This window comes from Myotis nattereri (genome assembly GCF_964212035.1).
Source record: "Myotis nattereri genome assembly, chromosome: 8".
Taxonomy (NCBI): domain Eukaryota; kingdom Metazoa; phylum Chordata; class Mammalia; order Chiroptera; family Vespertilionidae; genus Myotis; species Myotis nattereri.
In genome coordinates, this window is record NC_138083.1 from 82,358,661 (window position 1) to 82,385,036 (window position 26,376).

General features: G+C 44.4%; 1 protein-coding gene across 1 annotated transcript in view; it reads left to right on the forward strand.

Annotated features, from left to right (window-relative positions):
* The first annotated feature begins 3,165 nt into the window (after window positions 1-3,165).
* Window positions 3,166-26,376, forward strand: part of ARK2N (arkadia (RNF111) N-terminal like PKA signaling regulator 2N) — a 71,185-nt gene continuing 47,974 nt past the window's right edge. The window contains exon 1 of the mRNA XM_081096526.1: window positions 3,166-3,457. The gene's annotated coding sequence lies outside the window, so the exon portion shown is untranslated. The remainder of the gene's footprint in view (window positions 3,458-26,376) is intronic.

Sequence of the window (26,376 nt, forward strand, 5' to 3'; positions counted from 1 at the left end):
GAGGGAGGTGCCCCTCCCATCACCCTGGCCACTGAATGGCTCCACGTTCATGACATCCTTCTGCCCTGTTCTATTCTGGTTCCACATGAACTTGTTGCTCTGGAAAATGAATCCGTTGAGATGGTAATGTCCGTGTACTTGACCAGTGTGTCTGTGTCTGTGGGAAGTGCTGGCCTGGAGTGTCACCATCAGAATTATGGTCCTGTTTATAGAGCAGTCTCTCTGAGCCAAGAATTGTACTGAGAGCTTTACACACATGACTCGTTTCACCCTGACCTCTCACGAGAGCCTGTGAGGTTGTATCAGGGGTCAGCTGCATTTGACAGGTGAGGACGCTGAGGCTCCGTGAGGTTATGGAACTGAGGGAGAACCGGATCCAAATTCAGATCCGTCAGATTCCAGAGCCCCTGGTCCTGACGAGCATGGCACCTTAGAATGCTTCTGGCTGGCCTTCCATATGAGCACGTAACGAAATCCTATGGAGTAATGCTCTGAGGCAGAGCAAGTAATGTTAACGCTGGAAGTGGTGACTTGTCTGAGGTTATGTGGCCACCTCAGTGCAGAGGTTCTTTCCTGTCCCCAGCCCCAATTCAACTGCCTGATTGAGGTGCTGGGAGATCTAGTGACTGCTGGTCAGGCTGGGAGGGGGTGGTTATTCCAAGAGAGGGCTAGCCCAGTTTTCAGCAATCTGATATGGAAAAGAAGAGGTGGCTCAGAGCCCAAAGATAAGGGTCCTGCTCCTCAGGCCCCCCCATTTTCTTCATTTAAAGAGTGATTCTAATAAGTGTCTACCTTACAGGGGCCAATGGTGGAAGTAGCCTGCTTGGTCAGGAGGGAACAGACTACAGAAGGGTCAAAGCAAGGCCAGTGACATTCTGATGCTACTGCTCAGGTCACCATTTCTAACAGGCACCTGCTGCAGGCCCAGACCCATTCCAGGTGGTGCATCGTGAGCAAACAATAATGCTGACAGGCCTGGCCTTGGCCTCCAGGGCTTATAGCAGAAGTTGAGAGGAGAACGGCCAATATGATTCAGTTGTAATACTTCAGAGAGGCCAATGGGTAGACATTTGTAGGACAGTGCCTGTAAGGAGAGGAAACTTGACAGAAATTTCTGTAGAGGCAATGGGGTGGAGGGGGATGGTGAGGGTGGTGGTGATGTGGGTGGTGTCAGGGCTGGGCTGGGCTGACTTTATGGAGGTAGGGTTTCAGGAGCTGGGAGAGATGAGTATATGATGCACAGGAGATTCTAGGAGACAAATCCAAGGCAGCAGTAGGATCAGCTGTCCAGCCCTTCTACTTCTACAGGGGGTAGAAGAAAGCAATTGCCCTTTTTAGCTATTTAAATATGGCAGTAATAGGGATAATAAGTAGGATATCAAATGCACCATCCTCTAGCAATATGCACAGTCCATTCACTATAGGGAATCGACTTATTGGCATTAAACAGGAACAGCCAAGATGGTACATCAGTAGTCAGGGTCCTATATCAGTATCTCTATAGCATTGACAAAATAAGACTGTCAGGAATTGTTTTAAAATGTAATGTACTAGTCCACATTCATTCATTCATTCATTCATTCATTCATTCCAAGACTGACAGCTATGATCTGAGTAGTTATTTTCTTTTCTGTTTCTCCTGAAAGAACCTGGGCTCTCGTGACCACTCACAAGCTCTCAAATTCCTGGAGGAGGAAGGTAGCAGGGAAATAAATAAATAAATAAATAAACGAACAAACAAACAAATGAGTGAAATCACCTACATAGACACAATGTGTATCCGGCACCCAGTCTGTTCTCAGTTAATTTCAAGGAGGCAGCTGGTGATAGTGGTTGAGAAAGCAGGGTCTGGAGTTGGGCTGCGTGGGAGTCCAGTCTTGCCACTGATGTGTGACCTTGGGCAGGTCCCTTTACCACTCTGTGCTGCAGTTTCCAGCTTTGCCACCATGGGCTAGTCATACCACCACACTCATAGGGTTGTGAAGGTTACATGAATGAATCCATTGAAATGCATAGTCCAGGGGCTGGCATATAGTAGGCGTTCAATGAACATTAGCTATTATTATAAAATTATTTTATCAGCTTATTCCTTTAGTTCGGGATGGAAAACTCCCGGGCATACAGGCAGTCGGAATAAATAAGTGATCTGGGGGGAGCTTAAAGGCTGGGTCTAAAGATGAGACTGACGCTAATGGGAGTATGGGGCCAGCGCCCTGTTTTCATAATCTCCTCCCAGGGACTGTCACACCAGGTCCCAGCACAGCTCCTGAAAACGTAAATACCTTTAACATTTTTCTCCTCAAACCCCATATTTATTTATCTCTCGAAATCCTGCCTGTAGGGAGCTCAGCCTCTTGGTCATACTTGAACAGTGTGGTTTGTTCTCAGCGCCTCTTCTAGCTGCCGGGTGGCCTGTGCCCACTTCACCCTCCCTCCGGGTCCCGAGTCCCTCACGTTTCTTCCATCTCAGACCGCGACAATTCATGTTGTGCGCCCGTGCGACACCCTCCCCCGGGAGAACTGCAAGTCAGAGTGACTCTGGACTCCGCAGAGGAGTGCCCAGGTGGAATTTGGGGTGTCTGCAGCGCGCCTAGGGGTGGGCGGAGCGGGTTTCCCTGGCGCACCCTGTATCGCCAGCAGGTGGCGGTCTATCTGTGAGGCCTGCAAGGTTCCCGTCCAGAAACTTGAACGGGATGTTGACGGCACTGCGTGAGAAGAGCAGAGCCGAGTATCCCCGCGCCGAGGTGGGCATCCTCGAAAAAGTGGGGAGAGAAAGCTGCTTCCTGTTGGAGTTATTCAAGCTTTCAGACGCCACGAGCTTCGCTCAGGAAGGCTTCAGGAGGGGTGAGTACGGAGCTGCGCACGGAAAAGGTAGCGCTGTCCTTTTCTTAGGGTGTGGCCTATAGTTTGTACTGGCTGGCTTTTCGAACCTCCAAGAAAGATTTCTGGAACGGAGCTGCCTAATCAGGTAGAGGGAAATGCGGGGGGGAAAATCCCGGGAAGCCGCTGACTGCGCCCCCGGCTCTCTGCAGCGGGAGGAGCGCGCGCTCCTCCCCGCCAGATGGCGCTGTCTGGCTTGCCTTCGGCTTCCCGCTCCGGCCCCTGGAGATTCCCGCCGGTGCGGCCGCTCTAGCCGACCCCGCGGGCTCTGTGGTTCCGGGCGGAAGTGAGGCGCCGAGCCGAACGGCCTCTGGTGACATTTTCTCCGGGCGGCGCGGACGAGTGCTGGGACTCGGTGGTGGTGGACCCTGCGGAGGCGGCGAGATTCCCTTCAGCCCCGGCTGGGCTCTGACTGCAACTCTGCGCTCGCCGCCGGGGCCTGTGCTGAGGAGGAGAAGGCGGCAGTGGCCGTCGCGGCCCGAGTCGCCGCGGCCCGGAGAGTCCCGGCCGGGTCGGTGCGTGCCCCGACGGGGCGCGCGGAGCGGACGCGGAGGTGCGGCGCCGCCGCGGAGCGCAGGTGAGGCGGAAAGGGGCGCAGGGCAGCGGCCTGGCCGGGGTCTCGAGGAGGGGCCGGGTTGAGTCGGAGGGTGGCGGGCCGCGCGGGTGAGGGACCTGCGGCGCCCGCCGGGGTGGTGACGGGCCCGCTGGCGGGCGCGGGTGTTCGCACCGGGACTTGGCGGCAGCCGCGGCCCGGGTAGGGACAGCCTAGAGGGGTTGCTCGCTCGCTCGCCCGCCGCTGGTGACCCCCTTGTCCTCCGGCTCGGCCGAGGTGGCGGAACGAGCCCCCCTCCCGTTCCCGGGACCGCTTGGGGCCCGGGCGAGGCGCGTTCCCTCCCGGGGGGCTGAGAGGAGGCTGGAGGTGCCGCAGTCCGTGGGCCGCGCGGCTGAGCGACTTTACGGCCCCGGAGTTGCCTTCGCGCAACTTTCCGGCGCCCGGGCGGGCGGGGGAAGCGGCGGCGGCTCTGCCAACTCCGCGGCCCCGCGGCCGGTGCCTGGCGCCGACAGCTGCCCCTGCCCCTGCCCCTGCGAGCCAGGCAGCCCGAGCGCCGCGGCTGCGGGCGCCTCGGAGGCAGGAAAGGCTGCCCCGGGCTCGGCGCCGGCTGCCTCCGGGCGCTTTCTTCCCGGCGGCACACGCCTCTGGTCCACGGGAGGGATGCGTCAGTCTCCAAAATGGGTGTCCTCGGGTGCGTTTGTCAGCTTTATTTAGGAAACCGGCGCGGATGTGCGGTGACGAGCCCCAAGTGAAAGATCATCGCCTTCCCTGACTCTTCCCAGGGCGTTCTCTCCTTTCCCCGTAGCACTTCCTACGGTATGTCTCCTGACGCCGACCTCAGTGCACTGTCGGAGCAGCCCCCCCATCCCCCCCCCCCCATAAAAGCACCAGCTGCACGTCACTCGTTCTGCCCGGGAGATCGCCCCCTCCGCCGTCACGGAGTAGCTGCTCCCTGGTCGGAGGAGTGAGCGTCTGTTCGCGTTCTCCCGGGCGGCGCAGCTGGAGCGGTTTATCCCCGGTTGGATGTGCTTTTGGTTTCTTGCTTGAACTTTTGCTTTCCGAATTCTTCCATCCAGTCGGAGGCAGATCCCACTGATGGTGCTGTGTCAGGGTTGGCCCGCGTAATGACAGATTCTCCTGGCAGTTTTGCTTAGGCTCTTCTTGTGTCGTGTCGTGAGGCACATCCTAACCGTTTGAATGGCTCCCTCTCTTCTCCTGGGATATATCTAAGGACGGAGGTTCTTTACTTTCTCATGTGGTTCTGCTGGCCCTGGCAATCTGGGTTCTTCCAGGCAGAGCGTTGCCTTTTGGGTTAACAGTCATTTTTAGAGGCCTGCGATGGATAGTTGTTACCCGAAGCCCCGAGGAGTCACAGCACTAACGTTTTTTTGTTGTTTTTGTTTTCATAGGAAGTGTAATATTTTGGCAGAGTGACCTGGCTAATACAATGTCTAGTTGAGTACTTTATGGTCAGTAAATGTAAAATTATGAATTAAGTCTGAATTCAGGAAACTAGATGAGATTTACTGTGATAATCTGTATGTTACTTTAAAAAGAGCTTAAGTGAAATTTCTTGCAGTTCCATGAAATGAGAAATAATATTTTGAGACATTTCTAAATTAGATTCCTTTTCGCTACTACTATAATCTTAAAACTTAAAATCGCATCCTTTTCATAATGTAAATATTATAGATGTAAACTTCAAAATAGGTGTATACAAATTAGAAAGGGAGGAACATGGTAATTATACCTAGAGCATCAGCTAAACATGATTTCTTAATGGGAAAAATATTTTTCCTGGCATCTTTTAGTGAAAAAATAGGAGGGATTGGATTTTTGAGCTGGAAACTTTCTCATTGTTAATTAGCTTCATATTAAGTTCACAGTGTAGCTCTTAGTATTACTAATTCATATTAATCTTTTTTTTTTATTCATATTAATCTTAAATGCATTTATCAGAGTGTCACTATACGTTGTGTTAAAGTCTTCATGATTTATCCAAGACTGATATATTAAAGATAAACTAAGCTTTAGGTGTTTTTAAAAATATATATTATTTATTGATCTCAGAGGAAGAGAGAGGAAGAGAGAGATAGAAACATCAGTGATGAGAGAGAATCATTGATCGGCTACCTCCTGCACGCCCCCACACTGGGGATGGAGCCCACAACCTGGGCATGTGCCCTGACCAGGAATTGAAACGTGACCTCCTGGTTCCTAGGTCGATGCTCAACCACTGAGCTACACTAGCGGGCTAAGCTTTAAGTTTTAATTTAATGCAGTTTTCTTAGAACTGAGTGCATGTATGTCTTTTAAAGGTTTCTTTCTTTTTCTTTTTTTTGGTTAATCCTCACCCGAGGATATTTTCCCATTGATTTTTAGGGAGAGTGGAAGAGAGAGGGAAAGACAGAGAAATACTGATGTGAGAGAAACACATCAATTGGTTGCCTCCTGCACGGTCCTGACCAGGGTCTGCTGGGGAGGAGCCTGCAACCTAGGTACTTGCACTTGACCATAATGAAACCTGGGACGTTTGGTCCGCAGGCTGATGCTCTATCCACTGAGCCAGACTGGCTGGGGCAAAGGTTTCTATTTTCATAAGTGACATTGGTAGCTTAAGTCTCCTAACTATATGACTAGCAACTTCTGGGAGCTTGTGTAGTCATTCCTCAAGGAGTCATTTTGCTGGGATCTTCGATTTATATGATTTATCCAAGACTGATGTACTAAAGATAAACTAATCTTTATATATGGGTAATTAAGATGTTTTTGCTTTTTGTCTTCAAAGTTTGGAATTGGTATATGCCGGAAACCTAAACCCTATGTTTGTAACTTTGGTAAATCACTTTAGAATTTTCTAATTTTTCTGCATGTAACTAGGGACACGTTTACTGAATTGATAATACTTGAGAAAACCTGTAACAGATGAAAAACGTACAATGGTATGTTTTCTTTTGAACCATACTGATTTCAGTATTCTCTTATTTAGGAAAGAGTTTGGGGCCAAATAAAGTTTCTCGGGTAGCTGTAATTAAATAGTAAATATGAAATAGATACAATAATAACCGAGTAGAAAGCCGAGACTATAGAAAGTGAGAAGAACTTTTTCTTTTAAATATATTTTATTGATTTTTTACAGAGAGGTAGGGAGAGAGAGATAGTTAGAAACATCGCTGAGAGAGAAACATTGATCAGCTGCCTCCTGCGCATCTCCCACTGGGGATGTTCCCCCAACCCAGGTATATGCCCTTGACCGGAATCGAACCCCCGGACCCTTCAGTCCGCAGGCCGACGCTCTGTCCACTGAGCCAAACCGGTTTCGGCAGAGAAGAACTTTTGAGAAAACACAGACAACAAAACACTCAGGTGGCACCTCTTTATTCTTACAGTACTAACTTATTGATCATTTACTGTGTGCCAGTAGTACTCTAGTTGCTAGAGCTGTAGTGATGAATAAGACTGACAGGATCCTGATAGTATAGGAACTTACACATTTAAACCTGAGGTTTGAAGTAGATTTCAGGTGTGCATTCCAGGCTAAAGAACAGCAAAGTCATGAGTATTAATGATCTTGAATGGTTAAGTGTGTCCAAGTGCCTTGAGTTTATAGAAGGATAGGTAGGGTAGAAGGAGGTAGGGCCAGGTTGTGAGAGTAACAGCACCATAGTCTGCTAATGAGTTATTTCTTTGGGGGGTGGGGGTGGAACTCAGGAGGAACATAAAAGATGAGATAGGCATTCCTGTTGAAAGATTTTTCTTTTTTGGTGAATTTCTTTTCTCTTTTAAAAAAATATATTTTATTGATTTTTTACAGAGTGGAAAAGAGAGGGATAGAGAGTTAGAAACATCGAAGAGAGAGAAACATCGATCAGTTGCCTCCTGCACAATCTTTACTGGGGATGTGCCGGCAACCAAGGTACATGCCCTTGACCAGAATCAAACCTGGGACCCTTCAGTCCGCAGGCCGATGCTCTATCCCAGGGGTGGGCAAACTTTTTGACTCGAGGGCCACAATGGGTTCTTAAACTGGACCGGAGGGCCGGAACAAAAGCATGGATGGAGTGTTTGTGTGAACTAATATAAATTCAAAGTAAACATCATTACATAAAAGGGTACGGTCTTTTTTTTCAATAGTTTTATTCATTTCAAACGGGCCGAGTCCGGCCCGTGGGCCGTAGTTTGCCCACTGCTGCTCTATCTACTGGGCCAGACCGATTAGGGCTTATATATATACTAGAGGCCCGATGCACAAAATTCATGCAAGAGGCTTGGCCCCCACCACCAAGGTGGCTGCCTCTGCCTCAGCCCCCTCCTGCTGTGGTGGTCACCTCTGCCTCAGCCCCCACTGCTGCGGCTTCGTCTGGAAGGTTGTCCTGAAGGATGTCCAGAAGGACATCAGTCTAATTAGCATATTATGCTTTTATTACTATAGATGTGTGTGTGTGTGTGTGTGTGTGTGTATTGATTTCAGAGAGGAAGGGAGGAGAGAGAGAGAAACATCAATGATGAGAGAGAATCATTGATTGGCTGCCTCCTGCACATCCCCCACTGGGGATCAAGCACACAACCTGGGCATATGCCCTTAACCAGAATCTAACCCTGGGACCCTTCAGTCTGCAGGCCGATGCTCTATTTACAGAGCCAGACCAGCTAGGGCGAAAGATTTAGCCTTCATTTCAGTGAGTAGACATTTTATGGTTTTATTTTTTTTATTTTGGGTTGATTCTTTGATAGTTATTTTTTAGTTGTCAAATATCTGTTAAATTTAAATTTGACTGTTATCACGGAAGTTTTTATAATCCTTAGCCATTATCTTTAATTTTACCTACTTTCCTCTACTCTTTAAAGACTCATGATTGCATTTAAGGGAAGTACAATAAACAGTGTTTTCAGCTTCTGTGTGGGCAGTTTTTCTCAGTAGAAGTGGGATTGATGTTCATTTAGTCAGTTTTTTCTCACTCTGCCTACATGTCCTTGTGGTAAAAGAAGGAGCAGGGTGAAACTAAAAAGTAAGCATCTTGCTTTCCCTGGCCAGTGTGGCTCAGTTGGTTGGAGTATCATCCCATACACCAAAAAAGGTTGTAGATTCGGTTATCAGTCAGGGCACATACCTAGGTTGTGGGTTTGAACCCCAGTTATGGCACTTATAGGAGGTAACCAATGTTTCACATCTATGTTTTTCTCCTCTTCCTCCTCCTCGTACAAAGATAAAAGAAATAATTTCTGTCCAGGGAACTCAAATGTAGTGCTCTAGATGATTTTTAAGTTTCTTTCCTGCTCTAAAATATAGAGAAGAAAAGTAGGAGAAAAAAGTACTATATAATAAAACAGCTATAGTATGGAGTTAGTCTTTTCCTTTATAAAATCATTTTAAATAAGGTATTGGAAGATAGCTCTTTTCTTAAATGGGTCTCTAAGCTTGAAATGATTGGAGTCTTTTAAAAAAATTAATTTCTTTTTTATTGTTTAAAGTATTACATATGTCTCCTTTACACCCCCTCCCCCTACCTCCCAGGACAAGCCTCCACCGCCCCACTGTCCATGTCCTGATTGGAGTCTTGAATGTTCTTTTTGAACTGCCAGTTCATTTACAAAATACTTTTGACTCTGCCTGGAATTCTTGTCAGTGTATTAGTAAATCAGTTCTGTTTGTTGTTCAAAGAGGAATGAAATTAAATCTGTTAAAACTTATACAAGAAAACCCCCAAACACTTATATAGCCATTTCCATGAATCTGGATGAACTAGGATTGTGTTTAGGTAATATAGAAATTAAAGTTTTCATTAGCATGGTTAGCATTAGGGAAACAAGATATCAAAGCAATCAGTGGAAGTTGCTTTTTTACTGAGTTGTCTGGTTAAAAAACAACAGCACTTTTATGATGTCCAGAGTTAGCGTTTTGTTAGTGTCTTATAATTAGAGAAAGGTATTGTTGGGGAGAGGGAAGTTGGGTGTGGACTAAAACTCTAGGAAAACAGGACTGTTTTCGTTTCTGTATTAAGAACAAAAACCTCATGTGGTTAAGATTTTAAGTAGTATCCTGTCTGCCTTAGTTTTAACCCAGCATATGAAAGTATAGTGTATTCTTCAATCAACATTTTATCATCAAAGCTTTCCCATTATTTTTCTGCACTGTAATCCACTAAATAATTTACCATGAGCCTGAGGGCATGTATAGTGGATAGGTTTTTGGCAACATATATTTTGGGGACCTCAGGTCCCAGCATGTGGTGATCCATCTTTATGTGTACTGTCTTCTGAGAGAGATACAAAATGGCCTGAACAGCATTCTAGGAGGAAACCTAGAACCTGTGTTTTAAATTATTCTTGATTTACACTATTGGTGCTTTTGAGTTTTTAGAGGTCCTTTCATTAGCCACTGTGCATTTTTTGCATTTGATAACACCCTTGCCTTCTTATTTGATGCTATTTTATTTTATTTTTTTAAATATATTTTATTGATTTTTTACAGAGAGGAAGGGAGAGGGATAGAGAGTTAGAAACATCAATGAGAGAGAAACATCGATCAGCTGCCTCCTGCACACCCCCTACTGGGGATGTGCCCGCAACCAAGGTACATGCCCTTGACCGGAACCGAACCTGGGACCCTTCAGACCCCAGGCCAACGCTCTATCCAGTGAGCCAAACCAGCCAGGGCTGATGCTATTTTATACGCAGTCCTGGTACTGGGCCAGATACATGTCAGTAGTAGTAGTATCTGCCACATGAAGTGATTTGAGCAGCCATTATCACTCTTGACCTATTTATAGAGCTTATATCAGTGAAGAAGTTGGTTGGCAAGCAAGCAAAACTCTCTTCCCATGGTTGCAATCTCAGAATTTATATTTTAGTTTCACTTAAGCTTGATCATTGAGCTGCATTAATTTTTAGTGATCCCTTTCTGTACACTAACCTTTTAGCACTCCAGTTTCTTAACTTAACTCTTGAAGGAAAAAATACCAAATAACTATTATCACACTGAAAAATAATTGGGGCAGTAATTTCTTAATATCATGATATTTGGGGTTCAGATTTCTATATTTTATAAATGTGTTTTTACGGTCATTCAAATCACGAGTCAAATAAGGTCTGTGCATTGTTTTATAATCTATAGGTTCCCTTCCGTTTCTTATTCCTGGCAAATAATTTGTTGAATAAACAAGGGTTTTCCCAGTTTGAATTTGCCACTTACATTCCTATGGTGTTATTAAACACATTCCTCTGCCCCCCTGGGTTTCTTGTTAATTGGTATTAGGTTTAGAGGCTTGATCAAATTTGGTTTCTGTGAGGTATATTCTCTCTCATTTTTTCCTTTGAGGGAAAAATGCTTTAAAGATGATGTTGAGTACTTGTATCAGGAAGCACATAATGTTTGGTTCTCTGTGGTGTTAGCAGCTGTTGATGCTTATTGCCTAGCTCCATTAATTTATTACTCATATTTTCTCACTCTAAATGCCTTTTATCATTCCTAGTTCTGAGTTTTTTGTATTGTATCTTATTTATAGCCTGTTCAACCTCTTTGAGAGCTAGGTGAAGGGAAGAGTTGCTGTGGAGAAAAGAGCCATTTTCTATATTGTAATTCTGTAGTATTTTTAATTCAGTCCTAATCTTTGGTTCCTGCGCTGTTCCACATTATCCAGGCTACAACTTCTGAGTGAAAAAACTAACCCCAGATCCTGACTCAAAATTGGGAAAGTGTCCTTCGAAATGAGAATTTGTTTTGTAATATTGGTGTTTGTTTAAGATAAGAGTACTGTTGTCATTAAGTTAGTATTTATAATAAGAATTAAAAAGGGGTTAATTTTTATATTTCAAAAGATTTGGGAACATCTCTGTTACAGATGCAATATAATCTTCTAGACCAGTGGTTCTCAACCTTCCTAATGCCGTGACCCTTTAATACAGTTCCTCATGGTGCAGTGACCCCCAATTTCATTGTTACAAATTGAACATAATTAAAGTATAGTGATTAATCACAAAAACAATATGTAATTATATATGTGTTTTCCAATGGTCTTAGGCGACCCTTGTGAAAGGGTTGTTTGACCCCCCAAAGGAGTTGTGACCCACAGGTTGAAAACTGCTGTTCTAGACCTAAATATCTGGGGAGGTAGGGCTTAATTTTGTTTCTTAGTAAGATACTGCTCTTCTTTGGTTTTGTAGTGTCTGTTTTTTGCATCTTTATGCATAAATGCACAATCTTTTTATAATACATATAAATGTAAGGAAACAGCTTTATTAGACTATTAGCAGTGTGTCAATTTTGTCTTATGTTTTTACTAGAGGCCTGGTGCACGAAATTCGTGCACTGCGGGGGAGGGGGGGCGGTCCCCTCAGCGCAGCCTGCACCCTCTCCAATCTGGGACCCCTTGGTGGATGTCCGGGGCTGTGGGACAGGCGGCTTGTCCCTTTCCTGGGCCACAGATGCAGGTGCAGCCGCTGGTGCCCGGGACTGTGGGGTGGGCGGCTTGTCCCTGTCCCGGGCCGCAGCCCTAGCCACTGTTGTTGGGACTGCAGGGCGTGCGGCATGTCCCTCTCCCGGGCCGTAGCCTGGCTGGCCCCCATTCCTCTCTCCCCAGTGTTGAGTGTCTGAGCTGTTACTGCGTGATAGTGTGAGGGTGTGATGACCATTTGCATATTAGCTCTTTATTATTTAGGATGTGGAAAGATAAAAGGAGAGTTACTGTCAGAAATTATGTTGATTCTTTGTAATGGGAAAACATATCTATATATTTAATATGTTTTTATAGATTTCAGAAAGAGGCGGGGGTGGAGGAAAACATCAGTGAGAGACATCAACTTTGGCTGCCTCTTCTACATGCTCCCTCCACTGGGGATCAAATGCAAAACCTGGGCATGCGCCCTGATCAGGAATAGAACAGTTGACCTCTTGGTGCATGGGTTGACACTCAACCACTGAGCCACACTGGTAGGCCTGGAAAAAAAAAAAATATATATATGTATATATATATATATCTCCTATCTAATAATAGAGAAACATGGTAATTAACCATAACTTTGCTACCCTTCCCATTGGCTAATCAGCAAGATATGCAAATTAACTGCCAACCAAGATGGCGGCCAGCAGCCAGGCAGCTGAAGCGAACATGAGGCTTGCTTGCTCCAGTTGACGGAGGAAGCCAAGGTTCCCCACCTGCCGCAGCCCAGCTCTGAGCTCCAGATACAACAATGTTGCAATTATAGAAGCTAAACAAACCCAGAAACCTGCTTTCAGCTGCCAGCAGGCTCAGAGCTTAGAGTGCCAGTGATGGCAACAGAGTTTCAATTATAGAAGCTAAACAAACCTAGCCAGATACCTGCTTTCAGCCAGCAGCAGCCTCAGAGCTGGCAACAGCTCTCAGCTCCAGTGACAGCTATAGAAGGTAAATAAATCCCAGAATAAAAAAAAAAAGAGGCTGGGAGCTTCAGTCGCCCGCCAGCCTGAAAATGGCCCTCAGCCCCTCACCCAGACTGGCCAGGCACCCCAGTGGGGATCCCCACCCCGAAGGGGGTGTGACCAGCTGCAAATAGCCATCATCCCCTCATCCAGGCTGGCCAGGCACCCAAACGGGACCCCCACCCTGATCCGGGACACCCTTCAGGGCAACCAGCCGTCCTCACCCATGCACCAGGCCTCTATCCTATATAGTAAAAGGGTAATATGCAAACTGACCCTAACAGCAGAAAGACTGGGAATGACTGGTCACTATGACACACACTGACCACCAGAGGGCAGACGCTCAATGCAGGAGCTGCCCTCTGGTGGTCAGGGCACTCTCTCATGGGAGGAGGGAGCTCTGCTCAGCCACAAGCCAGGCTGATGGCTGCCAGTACAGCAGTGGTGGTGGGAGCCTCTCCTGCCTCCTCAGCAGCGCTAGGATGTCCTACTGTAGTTTAGGCCTGCTCCCCACTGGCAAGATCCCCCGAGGGCTGCCAGGCTGCCAGAGGCATGTCTGATTGCCATCTTAGGCCCAACCCCCCCCCCCCCCAGGGAGCGGGCCTAAGCCAGCAGGTGGTCGTCCCCTGAGGAGTTCCAGACTGCGAGAGGGCACAGGCCGGGCTGAGGGACACCCCCTCTCCACCCCGAGTGCACAAATTTTTGTGCACCGGGCCTCTAGTATATATATTTTTAAAAATATATTTTATTGATCTCCTACAGAGAGGAAGGGAGAGGGACAGAGAGTTAGAAACATCGAATCGAGAGAAGCATTGATCAGCTGCCTCCTGCACACCCCCTACTGGGAATGTGCCTGCAACCAAGGTACATGCCCTTGGCCGGAATCGAACCTGGGGCCGCTCAGTCTGCAGGCCGACGCTCTATCCAGTAAGCCAAACCAGCTAGGGCTGGAATATATTTTTATATGCAAGTCAGTAGTACTTAGTTTTAAGCAAACAAAAGATTTCATTAGTAGTCTTTTTTTTTTTAAATTAAATCTTTATTGTTCAGATTATTACATTTGTTCCTCTTTTTTTCCTCCCATAACTCCCCTCCTCCCAGTTCCCACCCGAACCCTCCGCCTTCACTCCCCACCCACTGTCCTCATCCATAGGTGCACGATTTTTGTCCAGTCTCTTCCTGCATCTCCCACACCCCTTTCCCCCCCAAGAATAGTCAGTCCATTCCCTTTCTATGTCCCTGATTCTATTATAATCACCAGTTCATTCTGTTCATCAGATTATTTATTCACTTGATTCTTAGATTCACTTGTTGATAGATGCATATTTGTTGTTCATAATTTGTATCTGTACCTTTTTCTTCTTCTTCCTCTTCTTAAAGGATACCTTTCAGCATTTCATATAATCCTGGTTTGGTGGTGATGAACTCCTTTAGCTTTTCCTTATCTGTGAAGCTCTTTATCTGACCTTCAGTTCTGAATGATAGCTTTGCTGGATAAAGTAATCTTGGTTGTAGGTTCTTGGCATTCATCACTTTGAATATTTCTTGCCACTCCCTTCTGGTCTGCAAAGTTTCTGTTGAGAAATAAGCTGACAGTGGTATGGGTACTCCCTTGTAGGTAACTGACTGTCTTTCTCTTGCTGCTTTTAAGATTCTCTCTTTGTCTTTTGCTGTTTGCATTTTAATTATGATGTGTCTTGGTATGGTCCTCTTTGGATTCTTTTTGTTTGGGGTTTTCTGCGCTTCCTGAACTTGTAAGTCTATTTCTTTCACCAGGTAGGGGAAGTTTTCTGTCATTATTTCTTCAAATAGGTTTTCAATATCTTGCTCTCTCTCATCTTCTGGTACCCCTATAATTCTGATGTTGGTACGTTTGAAGCTGTCCCAGAGGCTCCTTACACTATCTTCGTATTTTCGGATTCTTTTTTCATTTTGCTTTTCTGGTTGGGTGTTTTTTGCTTCTTCGCATTTCAAATCTTTGACTTGATTCTTGCGCTCCTCTGGTCTGCTGTTGGGAGTCTGTATAATATCCTTTATTTCAGTCAGTGTATGCTTAATTTCTAGTTGGTTCTTTATCACAACATCGAGGGTCTCATTAGATTTCTTGCAGATCTTATTAAGTTTATCGGCAGTTTCTAGAAGATTATTGAAAGCAACTTAAAAGTGTGGTTCTGAATTCTATATCCTCCATCGACATTTGTGTCCTGTTTCTTTGTCTCTGCATTTTTTATGCTTTCTTGGTGCACCCCCTAGTGGTCTTTGTGCGCAGTCTTGTTGTAGTTAAGCCTTGATTGTTGTAGGTAATACTGGGGGTGATTTGACCTCCAGGCCAACTGGCTGTGAGAATCAGCTGTGTCTGCAGTGGGAGAACTTTTGTCCTCTAGGGAGGTGCTATTCTAGCCCTTGCCTGAGGCTATCCGGCAAATGGCTCTGTGCAGGGCTTGGGCGGGGTGGGTCGCAGGGGATCAACAGGGTGGGCCGAGCGAGCAGTTATGGCTGCTCTCAGTCCCGTTCCCAGAGGCTCTGCCTCTCAGAGTCCCAGCAACCGCTGCAAACCTCAGAGAGAAAGCTGCCCTCGAGTTCCGACCAATGCCAGACAGTCCCGCTTCTCCCGTTTGAGTCTGGGTCCCTAGAGACTCGCCCGGAACTGGAGCTCAGAGCCTGAGACTCCCTCCCGATTGAAAACGAACCGCGCCCTCAGCCACCAGCCTGTTCCACGCGCACCTCCGCGTCTTTGTGTTTTCCGCACTGGGCCTCCTCTGAGTCTCGGTATGCTGATCTCTTTCCTTCTAGTTGAAGAATTTCCCCTCAGCGTTCCTGTGGTTCTGGGTGATGTCCGTTCCGTCTTTTAGTTGTATTTTTGAAGTGGTTGTGCGAGGCAGCAATCTCCGGTGTTTACCTATGCCGCCATCTTGGTTCTCCCCTCATTAGTAGTCTTGGTGATTTTCAAAAGTGATTGAGTTCATCAATTCAAATACTTATTAAATATTATGTGTTAGGAACTGTGAGTGAACTGAAGATGATTAACATAATAATCCCTGTTTTAACCTAATCTCCCTCTAAGGAGATGGTAATATAATGGGGCTGAGGGGAGTGAGTGAAAACATTTACATAATTAACTGGGAGGCAGAAATTCTAAGGTTAGCTATATTCCTGTAGGCCAGCATTTCTCAACCTGTGGGTCGCCAACTTGGGGGTCGAATGACCCTTTCATCGGGGTCGCCTAAGACCATCAGAAAACACATGTATAATTACATATTGTTATGTGATTAACCACTATGCTTTAGTAATGTTCAGTTTGCAGCAATGAAAATACATCCTGCATATTATATATTTACATTAGGATTCATAACAGTAGCAAAATTACAGTTATGAAATAGCAACGAAAATAATTTTATGGTTTGGGGTCACCACAACATGAGGAACTGTATTAAAGGGTTGCGGCATTAGGAAGGTTGAGAACCACTGCTGTTGGCAGTTCCATGGCTTTATTTTGTTTTAAAAGTTCCATCCATTTAAGAAGTGGTTTTTTTTTTTGTTTTGTTTTCTTTTTGTTAATCCTAACCTGAGGATATATATATTTTTCCCATTGATTTTTAGAGAGAATGGGAGAGAGGAAGAGAAACAGTGAAAAAGAAACATTATGTGAGAGAGACACATCAATTGGTTGCCTCCCTCATGCCCAACAAAGCACTGGGGATTGAGCCTGCAATGTGGGTACATGCCCTTGATGGGAATCAAACTCACGACCCTTCAGTCTTTGAACTGATGCTCTGACCACTGAGCAAAACCAGCTAGTGCAAGAGCTAAGTGTCTTTACAGCAGTTTAAAAAATAGTCCAATTGCTTTGATTTTTAGTGCTAGGAGTGCATCATTTTTGACTCAGATTCAGCAGTAAACATGCATAGTTGAATATTTAAACTGTAAGTCAGCTAAGGGTTTTGAAGCTAAGCCCATTAAAAAATAACATTTAAAAATGTGTTTATACTAGACTAGAGCCCCCGCACCACCCCTTCGTCCACACTGCCCTCCCCTGCCTACCTGATCGCCCACAACCACCCTCCCCTGCCGAGACCTGTGATGTGGAGGCTGGGACCCCCAGGCCTCACTGTGTGGAGTGGCTCCCAGGCCCCGCCTCCGCGCCGCGCGGCCACCATCTTGTGAGGGCGAGGGCACGAGGACCACTTAGGCTTTTATTAGTAGATTGTCGGAGGCTATTTAAACTGCAACTCTATTGTTGAATAACTACTCCCTCTTTATTTATTTTTTAATTGAATTTTAGAGAGAGAAAAGAGAGAAACATTGATGTGAGAGCAAAACATCAATTGGTTGTCTCCCACACGCCCTCTCCTGAGGATTGAGCCCACAACCAGAGCATGTGCTCTGTCCAGAATTGAACTGGCAACCTTTCCGTGCACAGGTTGAACACCCATCCAACTGAACCACACTGGCCAGGGCAACTCTTTCTCACTTTATATTGCATAGTTTTTATTTTTATTGATTAACCATTTGGTGTGCCTTGGGCATAATTTAAAATAAGCACATGGGAAACTACAGTTTTTTTTCCAATATAAAGATAACAACAAATGGTGATTGTGTAGTTTGTATAAAATTAATCAAAACAGTGGATGTTTTGTTTTTAGTAAAAATTTTCAAAGAAGTTTTGTTTACTTTCTGAAGTGTAAAATGTAGGTATGCCTTAATTTATATAAAATGTATATTCTTTTTATTTTTAAAAAATATATTTTATTGATTTTCCACAGAGAGGAAGGGAGAGAGATAGAGAGTCAGAAACATCTATGAGAGAGAAACATCGATCAGCTGCCTCCTGCACATCTCCTACTGGGGATGTGCTTGCAACCAAGGTATATGCCCCTGACCGGAATCGAACCTGGGACCTTTCAGTCCACAGGCTGACGCTCTATCCACTGAGCCAAACCGGTTTTGGCGTAAAATATATATTCTTGTATATTTTTTTGGAAAGCCAAATTTTAAATGACATACTTCAAATACATTAGGAAAATGTGTTTTAAAGGGGTCTATATTAAAACCTTACCTTTTAAATATGTAACCTAATTTAACTTTTGTAAAGAGTCAGAGGTTCAGAACTTTTATTTTGGTTAGAGGAAGCTACTTGTGTAGTGTGATCTAGTCTTAGCTTAAGAAGCAGGTTGGAAATTCAGAAACTGTTCTAAATATACCTGTCTAAATTTATCTAAATATATCTTGGCTATTGACCTACATGTTCTTTTCTTAGAAATGAGGATTATACTTTTCAGGTTAACTATGAGCCATAATTAATAAAAATAATTAAAGTGTTCCCCAGCCCTAGCCCATTTAGTTCAGTAGATAAAGTGTTGGGGGGGCTGTGGACTAAAGGGTCCCCTGATCGATTTTGGCCAAGGGCACATGTCCGGATTGCGGGCTCTATCCCCGCCAGTAGGGGGCGCGCGGGAGGCAGCCAATCAATGATTCTTTCTCATCATTGATGTTTCTATCTCTCTAACCCTCTCCCTTCCTCTCTGAAATCAATAATAATAATAATAATAAAAATGTTCCCCAAACCTAAATAGAATTGTTTAGATAATGTTAGTATGGATAGACCACTTTTAAAATTACAACTAAAAAAAAAATCCTACAAATAATGCAATAAAACATTCATTGATTTTAAAATATATATATTTTTATTGATTTCAGAGAGAGATAGAAACATCAGTGATGAGAGAAAATCATTGATTGGCTGCCTCCTGCACACCCCACATTGGGGATTGAGCTCACAACCTGGTCCTGGGTGGGTATATGCCCTGACCGGGAATCGAACCATGACCTCCTGGTTCGCAGTTTGACGCTCAACCACTGAGCCATGCTGGCTGGATCAGTTTTATCTTTTTTTAATCGCTAGTGTCTGAAGCAGTCTTTTAGTGGGTTTTATTTTAAGCTGAAATTGCCTTTTATCTTTTTGCTTTTTAAAATATCACTTGAAACTTTTTGAAAACTTTGAGGTCTTGGATAATTAATTCATGGTTGATATTTATGCTGCATCTAAAATTGATCAACAGCACCAGTAGTGCCACTTAGAAGCACTAGTGTTCCAATCCTGAGAAGCAAGGGCCAAGGTAATGCAAATTGTTCTTATATTGCCTTTTTAATAAAGTCTACAAGTAGAGCCATTAATGCAGTGGTTTTTCTGTATGCTATGACCCTAGCTCTTATGAAAATGTTTATGCAGAAGATAACTGTAGTGTGTGCACAGACACATACAAAGTAGCTTTACATGCCTTTTTTAAAAAGCAAAAATGAGATTTAATAGGTTCATTTAACTGTGATAAGTTCAATATGCAACTGGCTTCTGGCCTAGTTGGATCTAGGAACTCATTTGATAACTGAGCACTATTTTTCTCCCTTTGTGTACTGGCTCTTTTCTGCTTTTTAAAAAAAATTCTCATCTGAGGATATGTCTTTATTGATTTTTGGTCCAGCAAAGTGGTTGAGTGTTGAACCAAGAGGTTACCACTGTTCAATTCCTGGTTAGAACGCATGCCTGGGTTGTGGGCTCGATCCCCAGTAGGGAGCTTGCAGGATCTATGATCCTCTCTCCTCGATGTTTCTATCTATCCTCCTTTCTCTCTCTAAAATCAATAGAAACTTTTTTTTTAAAGGTCTGTGTCTAGATTAATTTTTTTTCCATGTGGCTGTTCAGTTGTCCTAGCACCATTTATTGAGGAGACTTTTTCCATTGAATTACTTCGGCTCTTTTGCCAGAGGTCACTTAACTATGGGTCTATTTTTGGGCTCTCTATATTCAGTTCCATTGATCTATGTATTTGTTCTTTGGCTGGAATTACACTGTCTTGATTACTGTAGCTTTATAAGTCTTGAAGTTGGATAGTGTCAGTCCTCCAACTTTCAATATTTTGTTGACTATCCTGGGTCTTTTGCCTTTCTACATAAATGTAGGACCCATATGTCATTATCTATGAAATTCCTTGCTGGAATTTTGATTGGGAATACATTGAATTTATGGATCAAGTTGGGAAGAATTGCCATCTCAGCAATAATGAGTCTTTGTCCATGAACACAGAATATCTCCCCATTTATTTATATCATCTTGAAGGTTATGATGCCGCCATCTTGGTTCTCCCCTCATTAGTGGTCTTGGTGATTTTCAAAAGAATTGGTTTGTGATAAAGGTCAGAGTAATGATTACTTTTGAGGGGCAGTAATGAATGACCAGAGGTAGCAGGAAGGCTTTAGGAATTGGGAAATATTTTGTATCTTGTGCTTACTAAATAGATATGTGAATTAAAAAAAAAATCCATGAAGTTACACACTTCTTTTTTTTTTTTTTTTTAAAGATGATTTTAGAGAGAGGAGGTGAGAGAAACAGCCATTTATTATTCCACTTATTTATGCATTCATTGGTTGATTTTTGTATGTGCTGTTACTAGGGAGTCAACTTTGGTGTATGGGGATGATGCTCTATCCAACTGAGCTACCAGGATAAGTTGCATACTTATGGTGTGTGTAGACTTTTCTGTGCTAATATTTAAATAAAACGTTTCTTAAAAAAGAAAAAAACAGAGGACAGAATCAATTTTGATTTAAAGAGCAGAGAACTTAGTACCCAAGTTCGTTTTACAGTGGCCTAACACCCACTTACTGGTACTTTTGAAAATTTGTGAGTATAGATTTTTCTTGGGGGGGTGGCGGGAAGTGGGAAAGAATTTAAATATTGAAAATAAGCAGACTCATCTGAAAGGTAGAACTTTAGTGTGTTTCTTTTTTTTAGTATTTTTTTAAAAAAAATATCTTTTATTGATTTTTTTACAGAGAGGAAGGGAGAGGGATAGAGATTAGAAACATCCATGAGAGAGAAACATCGATCAGCTGCCTCCTACATGCCCCCTGCTGGGGATGTGCCCACAACCAGGGTACATGCCCTTGGCCGGAATCGAACCTGGGACCCTTGAGTCCGCAGGCCGATGCTCTATCCACTGAGCCGAACCAGTTAGGGCTAGTGTGTTTCTTGTGGACTGTTTTTATGTTGGATACTTCTGTTGGTCACAGATATAGACAGAATTTTTATTATCAATTTTGAGTAAAATAGACTATAGTAAACTTAATCTTTGAAAATACTATGCCATAAATTCAATTTGAAATAATGTCCTCAAGGGAAGTTGGTATACGTAAGCCCTATCACTTGTTATTTGAAGCTAGATTAGATAAAACAGGTATTCTATTTGGACCATCCTGAATTGCAAGGGAATAGACAGGTTCACTTATGAGGTGTTTTTTTGTTTTGTTTTGTTTTTAACTTAAATTTCTTTGACGAAGTGTTATAGCCTCTACTCTAGTGGGAAAAATCATTCTTGTTTTGTCAGTAAAACACTGACCCTCTCCAAAGTTGCTCTTTTGTCTAAATATTAGGTTAGAATATTGTTTTGTGCAAGAGAGCAAAGTAGGAATTCATGAATTTAATACTACACGTGGCGAATCAGTGTAAGTTAACTGGTTCATATATATCCTGTTTGAGGTATTAGCTCTTTGTATTTCTTAAGAGTTCTAGGGTCGTGATATGAAATAAACAGATGCAGGAGTGTTAGCAATTAGCAATTCCCATTTTACATGACTGTAGAGCAAAATCTTGCCTAGAAGCAATTTAATTTAATGGGCTGTGCTTGTGTCAGCTTGTGGTTTCCACGGAAAGTGCCTGTAGCAACATAAACTTGTAACAAAAAATGACTTCAGTTTGCATTTGTCACATCAGGAAGGACAATACAGTTTGTTTATTCATTCACGTTTGTGTCAGGGTATTGGTGTTAAAGAATGGTTAATGATGGTTGTTGCTCACAGGAGGTATAATTGAAAGTGGTAAAATTGAAAGGCAAGGCTTTCTTATGTTGAATGCTCAATGATTTTATACATTGCTATGTCAAAACCCTCAGGAGGGTTTCCTGTATGGTTGCTCTTAGATAATATCCCATTAATCGTGGTCCTTTTTTACAGTTCTGAGTCTATAGGAAGTTATTAAACATCTGAGAATATATCTAAGAAGGAAGTCTTCTGTACGTGCTTTTTAAAAAATTAAATATTTTTATTGATTTCAGAGAGGGAGGTAGAGGGAGAGAGAGAAACATCGATAAGAGAGAATGATTGATTGGCTGCCTCCTGCACACCCCCCCACTGAAGATGGAGCCTGCAACATGGGCATGTGCCCTTGACTGGAATCGAACCTGGGACACTTCAGTCTGCAGGCCAATGCTCTATTCACTGAGCCACACCAGCTGAGGCTCTTCTGTGCACGCTTTCAATGGATATCTTTATATTTTTTCCCCCCTGCAAGATAAGATAATTCTTACCTACTATTTTATACAATAAAGCAACTCATTTGCTTTTTAAATTTTTTATTTTATTTTAAAGTCTTTTCTCTGTTCATTTGATGCTTTTTCCTCTGGATGAACTATTTTATTCAGCTACCATCTCTATTTTTATTGATAATGTCCAAATCTGTATTTCAGTTTTATATGTCAGTAACTATCCAAGGAATGATGCGTTTGATATATAATTTGTATGGGTTGAGTTGGTTGATAATGTTCAAGTATTCTATATTCTTGCTGATTTTCCCTCTAGTTTTATCTACTTAGAATGAGGAATTGAAATATATTAGTGTTGATTAGCTCTGTCCTTTTTATTCTCTTAGTTTTTGGTTCATGTATTGTGAACCTGTTAAGTGCATATATTTTTGTATGTATACATGTATAATTATTATATTTTCTTTCTTTTTTTTTTTAAATATATTTTATTGATTTTTTCACAGAGAGGAAGGGAGAGAGATAGAGAGTTAGAAACATCGATGAGAGAGAAACATCGATCAGCTGCCTCCTGCACATCCCCCACTGGGGATATGCCCGCAACCCAGGCACATGCCCCTGACCGGAATCGAACCCGGGACCCTTCAGTCCGCAGGCCGACGCTCTATCCACTGAGCCAAACCGGTTTCGGCTATATTTTCTTATATATTAAATCTTGTATCATTATGAAGCGTCCGTCTTTGTATCTAGTAATATTGTCTGATGTTGATATAGACATTTCTGCTCTACCATAGTTGCTCTTTGCATAGTATGTTTTTCCATTATTTCAGTCTAGTGTATCTTTTTTTTTTGTTTGCTTATTTATTATTTAATTTTTTTGTCTAGTATATCTTTGAATTTAAGTTATGTCTATTGTAGAATTGGATCTTATTTATGTAGCCTGACGATCTCTCCCTTTTGATTGGAGTGTTTAGGCTACTCATATTTATGTAATTATTACGAAGGTTGGATTTACATTGCCGTTTTGCTATTTATTTTCTAATCTCTCTTTTTTAAATCTAATGTCTCTTTTTTTTAAAAAAAGATGTTTGTATTGAGGTTTTTTTTTTCCTGAAAAGATGCTTATATTAGTTTCCTAGGGCTTCTGTAACAGGGGACCGTATACTGGGAGGCTTAAAAACAGTAAAAATGCATTGTCTTACAATTCTGGAGGCCAGCACTCCAAAATAAATGTGTTGGCAGGGCCATACTCCCTCTGAAGGCGCTAGTTTGTTCCATGCCTCTCTCCTAACTTCTGGTAGCCTCAAGTATTCATTGGCTTATAGATACACTGGAGGCCTGAAGCACAAAATTTGTGTAAGGGGCTTGGTCCTCGCAGCCCTTGAAGCCCCAGCTTCGTCCAGAAGGACATCTGGAAGGTCATTTGGCTGTTCAGTCTAATTAGCATATTAAGCTTTTATTATTATAGACTAGAGGCCCGGTGCACAAAAATTTGTGCACTCGGGGTGGAGGGGGGTGTCCCTCAGCCCGGCTTGTGCCCTCTCGCAGTCTGGGACTCCTCAGGGGATGACCACCTGCTGGCTTAGGCCTGCTCCCTGGGGGTTTGGGCCTAAGATGGCAATCAGACATGCCTCTGGCAGCCTGGCAGCCCTCGGGGGATGTCCACTTGCCAGCGGGGAGCAGGCCTAAACTGCAGTTGGACATCCTTAGCGCTGCTGAGGAGGCAGGAGAGGCTCCCACCACCACTCCTGTACTGGCAGCCATCAGCCTGGCTTGTGGCTGAGCAGAGCTCCTCCCATGTGAGAGTGCCCTGACCACCAGAGGGCAGCTCCTGCATTGAGCGTCTGCCCCCTGGTGGTCAGTATGTGTCATAGTGACCAGTCATTCCCAGTCTTTCTGCTGTTAGGGTCAGTTTGCATATTACCCTTTTACTGTATAGGATAGAGGCCTGGTGCACGGGTGGGGGCGGGCTGGTTTGCCCTGAAGGGTGTCCCGGATCAGGGTGGGGGTCCCGCTTGAGTGCCTGGCCAGCCTGGATGAGGGGATGATGGCTATTTGCAGCTGTTCACACCCCCTTCAGGGTGGGGGTCCCCACTGGGGTGCCTGGCTAGTCTGGGTGAGGGGCTGAGGGCCATTTTCAGGCTGGTGGGCGACTGAAGCTCCCAACCTCTCCTTTTTTTCTTTTTTTTTTTTTTTATTCATTCTGGGATTTATTTACCTTCTATGGCTGTCACTGGAGCTGAGAGCCAGCTTTAGCTCTGAGGCTCGGCTCCAGCTCTGAGACCTCGACTGCTGAAAGCAGGTATCTGGGCTTTGTTTAGCTTCTATAATTGAAACACTGTGGCAACTCCAGCTCTGAGGCCCGGCTGGCTGAAAGCAGGTTTCTGGGGATTGTTTAGCTTCTATAATTGTAACATTGTTGTATCTGGAGCTCAGAGCTGGGTGGCGGCAGGTGGGGAACCTTGGCTTCCTCCATCACTGGAGCAAGCAAGCCTCCTGTTCACTTCAGCTGCCTGGCTGCCGGCCACCATCTTGGTTGGCAGTTAATTTGCATATCGCCCTGATAAGCCAATGGGAAGCGTGTCGGAGGTATGGTTAATTACCATGTTTGTCTTATATTAGATAGGACTAGAGGCCCGGTGCACAAAAATTCGTGCACTCGGAGGTTGCGGGGACGTCCCTCAGCCCGGCCTGTGCCCTGTCGCAGGCCAGGACTCCTCGGAGGATGTCCACTGGCCAGCTTAGGCCTGCTCCCCGGGGGATCAGACAGTCAGACATCCCTCGGGCAGCCCAGGGGCCCCCGGGATATGTCTGACTGACAGCTTAGGCCGGCTCCCCAGCCTAAGCTGTAGTTGTACATGCTTAGCACTGCTGAGGAGGTGGGAGAGTCTCCTGCCACTGTACTCACAGCCATCAGCCCGGCTTGTGACTGAATGGAGCTCCCCCTGTGGGAGTGCACTGACCACCAGGGGACAGCTTCTGCGTTGAGCGTCTGCCCCATGGTGGTCAGTGCGTGTCATTGCGACCGGTTGTTCCCAGTCATTCTGCTGTTAGGGTCAATTTGCATATTACCCTTTTATCATATAGGATATCACTCCAACCTGTGTCCTCACATGGCATTCTCCTTATGTTTCTTCACATTGTCTTCCTTCTGTACATGTCTGTTTGTTTTTATTGAGTTTAGAGAGAGAACGCACAAGGGAGGGGGAGGGAGAGGGAGATGGAGTGAGAGAGAGAAAGACAGACCTTGATGAGAGAGAAACATTGAATGACTGCCTCCTGCATTCCCCCACTGGGGATTGAGTCCGCACCCAGTGTTTGTGCCTTGACCAAGAATAGAACTGGCAGTCTTTCTGTGCATGGGATGAAGCTCAATCTGCTGAGCCACACCAGTCAGGGCATCTAATGTCTCTTTTTTGTTTTTCCTCCATATCTTCTTTACTGTCTTTGGGGTGGAGGGTTAAATGATATTTTTGAGTTATTTTCTTTTTTCTTAAATATATTTTATTGATTTTCCAGAGAGGAAGGAAAAGAGATAGAGAGAGTTAGAAACATCGATGAGAGAGAAACATCTATCAGCTGCCTCCTGCACATCCCCCACCAGGGACGTGCCCGCAACCCAGGCACATGCCCCTGACCGTAATCGAACCCGGAACCCCCCAGTCCGCAGGCCGACACTCTATCCACTGAGCCAAACCGGTTTCGGCTGAGTTATTTTCTTAGTGGTTGCTTTAGGGATTGCATCTGTACCTTTAGTTATCACAGTCTTCTTCAAATTAATACTTAATTCCAATAAAATATAGAAAGATTGCACCAGTATGGGAGAACTTGACCTCCTTTTATGCTGTCCTTTTATGCTGTTATTTTAATTCGATAGGCCGAGTGCATGAATTCATACATGGGTGGGGTCCCTCGGCTTGACCGGCGATCAGGGCCGTCTTGCCCAGTCCATTGCAATAGGGGCCGGCCAGCTGGGGGGAGGGACTGCGGGAGGTTGGCCAACCTTTGGGAGGTTGGCTGTGAGAACACACTGACCACCAGGGGGCAGTTCCTGCATTGAGCATCTGCCCCCTGGTGGTCAGTGAGTGTCATAGCAACCCGTCAACCTGTCGTTCGGCCGGCTGGTCATAATGGTCGCTTAGGCTTTTATATATATAGAAGGCTTTTTTTATATATATAGATATTTAACATCTATGTATATTATAAACCTAGCAATAGTGTTATACATATTGCTT